Consider the following 9,786-nt stretch of genomic DNA (forward strand, 5'->3'; position numbering starts at 1 on the left):
AATATTCACAAATTTCATACAAATCATTTAATACAAACTGAAAACTCACGAAAACTTTTCGACATTAATATTTGTTAATCCAAATAGTATTCTTGTTGAAATAGTCTACATTTCTAACACTGTGGTTGACTTTACATTGAATATACGACAAAAAATATCGCTTTTTATATTTTTAGATGAGTTTTTAATACCAATTAAAAACTGTGTTTTTTATCTATATTTTTATTATAATTCACAATGCATTTGTTTATGTTAAAATACATACATTAATCAATCAACTAAAACAATGATAACATTTTTTTTTCATTTGCTATGTTGACATTATAACTTTGGTTAAAAAACTAAAAAGGCGAAAATATAATGAATGCCTCTACAAGTTTTGTGTTGAAAATATAAAAATAAAATAAAACGAGTGAAACATTGTTACATCACATTGAAATAGCCAGTATCTGTTAGAGATATTCTAGGTAAATCTTACGTCATGATGAAAATTCTTCACATATATTTTATTAAAATTGGTTATGCTGTTTGATACTCTTAAAAATTATTTTTTTTCCAGTTTTCAAGAAATGCGTCCGTTAGGTCGATTCCTGTCCATGATTTTCAAAATTCCTTCGTCGTAGACATATTACCTTGGTTCATCCCTTGACAAATCCGCATCAAGATCACGGCTCGATTATGAATACTCTTCCGGAGGAGCCTTTAGTTTTAAGTTTATATTATAACGATTTTTTGAAAAGATAAAAACGTTTTGTGCCTTTTTGAGAAAGATTTCGTAGATGAGGAAATCACTCAAAGAGCCTTTTCCCTCTTTCAAAATTTGTCTAATCTAATCTAATCTCACACTAACGCAGCCATTACTTGAATGCATCCTGGAAAATGAAGACTTTTCAAGTCTATCATTTTTCTTGTCTAACGGCCAGGCCAACTGCGCAGCATGTACCGCAGAGAAGATTTCAAGGGATAGAAATATTTCAACATAGTCAATATTTGAAAACATTCTACACCTTGAATCGAGGGGAAAGATGGAAGCGTGGACCTCCCGTACCAAACGCTTCCAGATAACGATGTACCTAGATATTTAAACATGGTTGCATGTATGTACATGTACATGTATGTACATAACGTTGTAGTGCCTAAACTCAACGTCTGGTATTACTACAACCATGTTTTTTAAAAATGAAATTTTTGCTGAAAAATGTGAGAAGATAAAAACAAATTACAAATAGGCTAAATCCTACTTACAGGTGTTGTATTTGATGTTTATCACATTTTTTGACATATTGTAATCTAAAAATTTGTAAACAAAGCAAAAACAAACTTTTCCCCGGATAATCGAGCCCCGGATAATCGGGCCCCCGGTTAAAAGAACCCCCGGATAATCGAGTCCGACCTGTATTGCATGGGTTAACAACATTTTTTGAAATCCGATGGCCGCCATCTTGGATTTCAAAATGGCGGCGTACATCGATTTTCGACATCTACTCTTCGAGCCCGTTCCAAAAATACCCATATTGCATGGGTTTACAACCATTTTTGAAATCCGATGGCCGCCATCTTGGATTTCAAAATGGCGGCGTACATCAATTTTCGGCATCTACTCTTCGAGGCCTTTCCGAAAATACCCATATTGCATGGGTTTACAACAGTTTTTGAAATCCGATGGCCGCCATCTTGGATTTCAAAATGGCGGCGGACACCGATTTTCGACATCTATTCTTCGAACCCGTTCCGAAAATACCCATATTGCATGGGTTTACAACCATTTTTAAAATCCGATGGCCGCCATCTTTAATTTCAAAATGGCAGCGTACATCGATTTTCGACATGTACTCTTCAAGCCCGTTCCGAAAATACCCATATTGCATGGATTTACAACATTTTTTGAAATCCGATGGCCGCCATTTTGGATTTCAAAATGGCGGTGGACACCGATTTTCGACTACTACTTTTCGAGCCTGTTCCAAAAATACCCATATTGCATGGGTTTACAACAATTTTTGAAATCCGATGGCCGCCTTCTTGGATCTCAAAATGGCGGCGGACATCGATTTTTGGCTTCTACTCTTCGAGCCCGTTCCGAAAATACCCATAGTGCATGGGTTTACAACAGTTCGTGAAATCCAATGGCCGCCATCTTGAATTTCAAAATGGCGGCGTACATCGATTTTCGACATCGACTCTTCGAAACCGTTCCGAATATACCCATATTGCATGGGTTAACATCATTTTTGAAATCCGATGGCCGCCATCTTGGATTTCAAAATGGTGACGGACATCGATTTTTGGCTTCTACTCTTCGAGCCCGTTTCGAAAATACCCATATTGCATAGGTTTACAACAGTTCTTGAAATCCGATGGCCGCCATCTTGGAATTCAAAATGGCGGCGGACACCGATTTCCGACATCTACTCTTCGAGCCCGTTCCAAAAATACCCATATTGCATGGGTTCACAACCATTTTTAAAATCCGATGGCCGCCATCTTTAATTTCAAAATGGCGGCGTACATCGATTTTCGCCATGTACTCTTCAAGCCCGTTCCGAAAATACCCATATTGCATGGATTTACAACATTTTTTGAAATCCGATGGCTGCCATTTTGGATTTCAAAATGGCGGTGGACACCGATTTTCGACATCTACTTTTCAAGCCTGTTCCAAAAATACCCATATTGCATGGGTTTACAACAATGTTTGAAATCCGATGGCCGCCATCTTGGATTTCAAAATGGCGGCGGACATCGATTTTTGGCTTCTACTCTTCGAGCCCGTTCCGAAAATACCCATATTGCATGGGTTTACAACAGTTCTTGAAATCCAATGGCCGCCATCTTGAATTTCAAAATGGCGGCGTACACCGATTTTCGACATCTACTCTTCGAGCCCGTTCCAAAAATACCCATATTGCATGTGTTTACAACAATTTTTGAAATCAGATGGCCGCCATATTGGATTTCAAAATGGCGGCGGACATCGATTTTTGGCTTCTACTCTTCGAGCCCGTTTCGAAAATACCCATATTGCATGGGTTTACAACAGTTCTTGAAATCCGATGGCCGCCATCTTGGAATTCAAAATGGCGGCGGACACCGATTTTCGACATCTACTCTTCGAGCCTGTTCCAAAAATACCCATATTGCATGGGTTTGCAACAATTTTTGAAATCAAATGGCCGCCATATTGGATTTCAAAATGGCGGCGGACATCGATTTTCGACATCTACTCTTCGAGCTCATTCCTAAAATACCCATATTGCATGGGTTTACAACAGTTTTTGAAATCCGATGGCCACCATCTTGGATTTCAAAATGGCGGCGGACACCGATTTTCGACATCTATTCCCAAGTAACAATTATGCTTTTGTGGCAATCCTGAAGTAATTTCTAAGATAGAATCATAAAACTTAGCAATAAAGCTCTTTGTTCTGCAAATCCGAGATAAAATAGGTATAAAACATCCATAAGACTAATCTGGCCCACTCTTCAGGAGATCTTCAAAGCTGCATTTGAAGACTGCTTTGAAACTAGTTGTATTTATGTACATGCGCTAATGATTGATTATAAGAACTTCATGAAACTTTAACAAGAATATCTTGAGGCGTGTTGATCTTTTAGCTGTCTTTCTCAAAAGTGTCAACAGTGCATAATAAATTAAATCTTTTACCTAAGCATTATGCAGATGCAAACAAGTTTTGTTTCATGGATGAAATATTTATTGAACTGCGAATTAATTTTCATCAAATTGAAATGGCTAAAACATTTAAATTGCCTGACAGATCATTGATGACAGGGAACCGAAATTTTTCGTGCCATACCCACTTTTTCGTTGATATGCCACCCAAAACATACGAAAATTACAAAGCGCCTCAAAAATAATATCAATCATTGATATACGAAGACATAAATTTCCTTTAAAAACAAAAGGCTACGCCACTTTTTCAATTCTTTCTAAGCATGGCTGCCGTTCCAAGCGAACAAAACTCATGCAGCCGCCATCAATTATTATTACCTTTAATCCAAACCCCCTCAAAACAATGATGGAACCAAGTCACCTTGCATGAACGCTGCAGCCTTTATTGAAGATTGTTTTTACTAGTTATGATCTTAAGGCAGATTTGTTCGTCTTAAATGAAATTTATTCGTTTTATACAAGAGTAACAGCCTTTGACAATTGTTTGTTTACGTTTTCGATGCTAGAAAGTTGTCTCTGTACATTTCGCGGTGTTTCGCGTCAAGATGTGCCAATTCTATTTTGTTTCCCTGTATTTTTGCTATTAGTAATGAAGTGCAACCTACCAAATTTCACTGTTTGGCATGAGCTTGAGCAGAGTCACAGTAAGTACCCATTTAATTTTCGATTCGAATAGCTATGGCCTGTGTGAGAAACTGATTGAAGGCAGGACGACAGCAGCCAGCTACTCGCATTTTTGATTGGCCGTAAAATCATTATTTCGTTGACATGATTACTTTTTAGCACAAGAATGGCTAAATTATCAGTGAGCAAACATGTTTATGTGTTTAAATTTGCATGAGAACGCGGTTTTTCAACCAATTTGTTACATTCATTATTTGGATTGAAAAATAGTTCGTTGTTTTATCATCATTTCGCATAGTTCTTGTTCCAGAGTAATGGCTCTAGCTCAAGAATAGAAGGCTTCAAGAAGTTTTTAAAGGAGGATTAGCCAGAAGAAATGCACTTGAATAAACGAAGCATAAACTTTTAATAAAATATGTTGATGTTATGTGTTGAAAATAACTTCTAATACGCCTTAAAACTTATTATAAGATTTAATGCTCTTGTAAATTCAGTTGTTTTATGCGCGAATTTCAAAATTAACTTGAAGACAACTTAAAAACCCCAAACGAGCGAAGATTCTTTTCTCTTGATAAAAACAACTATAAATGTTCCATGAATTGGTCATGCTGTGATAAAGCTTCCATAAAAATAATCAAATCTAAAAGGAATTGAAATTGTTACTTGGGATTCTTCGAACCCGTTCCGAAAATACCCATATTGCATGGGTTTACAACCATTTTTTAAATCCAATGGCCGCCATCTTGAATTTCAAAATGGCAGCGTACATCGATTTTCGACATGTACTCTTCACGCCCGTTCCAAAAATACCCATATTGCATGGATTTACAACATTTTTTGAAATCCGATGGCCGCCATCTTGGATTTCAAAATGGCGGTGGACACCGATTTTCGACATCTACTCTTCGAGCCCGTTCCAAAAATACCCATATTGCATGGGTTTACAACAATTTTTGAAATCAGATGGCCGCCATATTGGAATTTCAAAATGGCGGCGGACATCGATTTTTGGCTTCTACTCTTCGAGCCCGTTCCGAAAATACCCATATTGCATGGGTTTACAACAGTTTTTGAAATCCGATGGCCGCCATCTCGAATTTCAAAATGGCGGCGGACACCAATTCTCGAAATCTATTCTTCGAGCCCGTTCCAAAAATACCCATATTGCATGGGTTTCAATCGATTTTCCAAATCCGATGGCCGCCATCTTGGATTTCAAAATGGTGACGGACATCGATTTTTGGCTTCTACTCTTCGAGCCCGTTCCAAAAATACCCATATTGCATGGGATTACAACAGTTTTTGAAATCCGATGGCCGCCATCTTGGATTTCAAAATGGCGGCGGACATCGATTTTTGGCTTCTACTCTTCGAGCCCGTTCCGAAAATACCCGTATTGCATGGGTTTACAACAGTTCTTGAAATCCGATGGCCGCCATCTTGGAATTCAAAATGGTGACGGACATCGATTTTTGGCTTCTACTCTTCGAGCCCGTTCCAAAAATACCCATATTGCATGGGTTTACAACAGTTTTTGAAATCCGATGGCCGCCATCTTGGATTTCAAAATGGCGGCGGACACCGATTTTCGACATCTACTCTTCGAGCCCGTTCCAAAAATACCCATATTGCATGGGTTTACAACAATTTTTGAAATCAGATGGCCGCCATATTGGATTTCAAAATGGCGGCGGACATCGATTTTTGGCTTCTACTCTTTGAGCCCGTTCCGAAAATACCCATATTGCATGGGTTTACAACAGTTTTTGAAATCCGATGGCCGCCATCTTGGATTTCAAAATGGCGGCGAAACTCGTTTTTTGGTATCCGGAAGATAAAAATTGTTGATTAAAACCAATATTTCATTTAAAGTTAATATTTTTTCATTCAATTTTTTCCCACTATGCGGAAGATTTATGTTCCGGATTTGCTATCAATGATAGGATAGATAGAGATAATGATAGAATTTTTCTGATAAAAATATACTAAAGATAGATGATAGAGATAAACCACGTCTATCCTTGATAGTGAAAATGCTGATAGTACCAGTAACCTTCTATCAGCTGATAGAGATAATTATTTTATCTTCTATCCATCAATTTAAAAAAATTAATAGTATCTCTATCAGTGCCCCTACTGATAGTATCAGTTGATACTATCCAAAGATAGGACTGATAATGATAATTGATAGAGATAATTTTGGTGCCTGCTTCCAACAACGCAGAGTTCAGCTGCTTTATCATTTTTTTTTTTGCTTTTATTTATCTACTGCTTGACGTTTTCCAACAAGATTGCGTAGTATCGTAGCATGCTAGTCAATTTATTACCGCACGCAGCCAGTTTTTTTTTAATCCGAGATTTATTTTTAGTGCGCCAAAATCGGCGCACTAAAGTTAAATCTCAGATTAAAATCGAGGATAATACCGTTTGGTGCTTAAGAAAATCGAAGATAATACGTGATTGGCGTCTAGTACACTGAAAAAAGGGACATAGTAACGATGACCAAACCGAGGGTGAAATTAAAACAACTTTACTACTTGATTTTGGTAGACCATGTTTAATTTTTGAAACTACCATGTGCAGGGTTCAATTTACCATGTCATTTTTTATTTACGTTTTATGGTATTTTCAAGTCTGTTTCCATAGTTCATTTTACCATGCGTGTGACAAGCGGCATGGTAAGTTTGACTATCGTAATATGGTTCAATTAACTATGCGCGTAGTTCAGCAGTAGTGTCATACATTTTTGTTTACGTTTAAAAATAAACTGTAGATGAATAAAAAAAATCAAGTTTATTAATTTTTAACCAAATAAAACTTATTATAAATATAATAAACACGAGAATAAATACTTAAACAACAATTTTCCGGGGGACATTGGGGCAGTGTTTTCTTGGTCACCATCAGCGGAGCTATTTAAAGTACTCGCTCCCAGCGTAGTTTTTCGGTCCGGATGATGTTTCTGGAGGATGCCTAGTGGAAGTGGGTGACGTTGTCCGGAATTTTATACAGACGGGTATTAAGTTAGAGAAATGATAGTCTATCCAGAACTTTCTTCGGAAGGTCCACTGTCTCGAATAGGATGTTCTGCTGTTCGATGGTAGGAGGTTTATCTGGAATCCTCTTGGTGAAGCATGCGCTAGCTGGAAAAAGTAACGAGTGAAAAATACCAGAAAATTTCTCCTTCATTACGGCTCATACTTCATTTCCGTTTTGATGATTGGCAGCGGATCTTAAACGATGAAAAGCTTTTCGAAGTTGCATTTCCGATGCCAAAAGCGGAGTTCTCCATCAAATTCTGCTGTTGCTGATTATCTCCGGAACAAAACCACTAGAATACAAGCAAATCGATTTAGAAACTGCGGTTCGTTGGCAAAGTAGTTTTTTATGCCGCCAAGTGGCCAAGTTCTGAAATGAACAAATAGAGTTTACTAGCTTAATCAGAGATCGATGAAAGATTTGCTTACCGTGAACACTTTGCCCCAATTTTACCAGCAGCTGCAAAATTCCTCAAAGAAAATATGGTTACAGAAATTGCGTTTTACGTTTAGTCACATTTTTGAAAAGATGGCCGGTGGAGCATGAAAAACCATGGTACATGTTGAAACTTACCATGGAAATATAAGAGGTAAACACAAACATGGTTCTGACAAACACGAAAGATTTGTTTATGGGAACTATTTTTGATGGTACCAATTACTATTCGGTTGGCTGTTAGATCATAGTAAATTTGAACAGAAACATCGTAATTATAATCGAAACCATGGTTATCATTACTATTTTTGGATATGGTAAAATTGAACATGGTTGAATGGTTCAGATTACTCTAAAATTTATTTCAGTGTACGCTGTGGAGCTTCCGCCATAAATGTTTCTGGAAGGCCGAGGGCATCATGTAAGTGATCCACGAGAGCCCTAAAAGTAAACAGTCCTCGCTTGTGTCCTTGTGTCTAGGAGGCTTGCTTGAACTGCGAGGAACTTTAGTAGCTTTTTTCTTGCTATCTTGTCGAATTTTTCTCTTTGAAGTGTATTTAACAGGCGGAGACGGGGGTAACATGGATCTGAAGCTAAAGGGATTTGATTTTTCGGAGTTTTTAACTTTACGAAAAGACCTTTAGGGTTATCCATTAATTGCGTAAGGGTATATGGGGGGAGGGGGGTTTAAGAAATCTTACGCGCCATACAAACATATTTGGGGTTTCATACAAAAAATCTTACAAGGGGATGAGGGGGTGACGGAAAATCGCAAAATATAATTGACTGAGAACTCTTTGGTGTATGTTTATTATTGGTGCCAAGTTTCATAAAAATCGATGCATTACTTTCAACTGTGGATGAAAAAAAAAAACAGACGTGGTTTTGAGCATTTTGTACAATCATGACCAATTTTCATTCGCATAATAGATGGTTATTTTACACTACAGTTCAAAGTTCTGTGATGATAATTATGACATTTCGTTAACGGTTATGATACTTATGGAGACACTTTTTTGCAGAATTTCATAAACTTTGATCAATTGGTTTGAAAGCTGCTGGTGTTGATAGGGGTGAGTGTTAGTGAAAATTGTTGGTGTTTTTCATGTGCGATGTTGGCGTATTCATAACTTTTGAATTTCTCTGTTAATTTTCATGAAATTTTCACAAAAAGTAGTTGATTATGTGTACATTATGCGTGCAAAATTTGATGATTATTGCTATAGTACTTTTAATAGTACAATCGAAACAATAAAGGATGATGACTTATTGCTGTCTGAGGGACTAAAATCACGTTCAGTCCCAATACATGTTTCGACCATAAAACTCTTGATAGTGCATCGATTTTTTTGAAATTTTGCCAATGCAACAAATGTAGATTGAGAGGTTTTTGTTCAATGTTTCAGTTATTTCCTTTGTCATACTCAAAAATTACAGCGCTGACAGGAACAACTAGGGGCTGTACAAAATTCAATAGCGCTCACTCTACTCTTTCATTGCTACAACAAAAAGTACTGCACCGATTCACATGAAATTTTGTAGGTGAAATGAACACACCTTATGATGTTATTTGAGCAATTTTGATGTATATATTGCAGAATTTCAGCTGCACTTCTGTGTCCCGACTATTGCGGATACAGGCTTTACCCTCATAAGTTTCGCCATCGTCCTGATCATCGGAAGACAACTCCTGATAGGGATTTTTAACTGGGACAGCTGATTGAGTCACGGAATCTGGTGTTTTAAAAGATTTCACCATCTCCGCATAAGTCTGGTTGGAGCGCCTTACAATGGAGCGACTCTCATTTCGAATGCGTCTTTTGTAAGCCGGGCGAACTTGCAAGTCGTGCGGATCTCCGCCACAGTAGCTACATTTTTCCGCTGCCTGTGCGCAAGAGTCCTCTGAATGAGCCTGGTTCCATTTGCCACAACGGGGATTGTTGCCGCAAAAGCTATGACCAAACTGCTTGCATTTGGTACAATTAAAAATCTTCGAC

At 37.6% G+C, this 9,786-nt stretch overlaps 1 protein-coding gene across 19 annotated transcripts in view; it reads left to right on the plus strand.

Moving 5' to 3' along the window:
• LOC109405099 (unconventional myosin-XVIIIa) overlaps nt 1-9,786 on the plus strand; it is a 1,227,991-nt gene that overhangs the window by 967,875 nt on the left and 250,330 nt on the right. The window lies entirely within an intron of this gene.

The sequence above is a fragment of the Aedes albopictus genome, chromosome 3 (assembly GCF_035046485.1).
Source record: "Aedes albopictus strain Foshan chromosome 3, AalbF5, whole genome shotgun sequence".
In the NCBI taxonomy this organism is placed as follows: domain Eukaryota; kingdom Metazoa; phylum Arthropoda; class Insecta; order Diptera; family Culicidae; genus Aedes; species Aedes albopictus.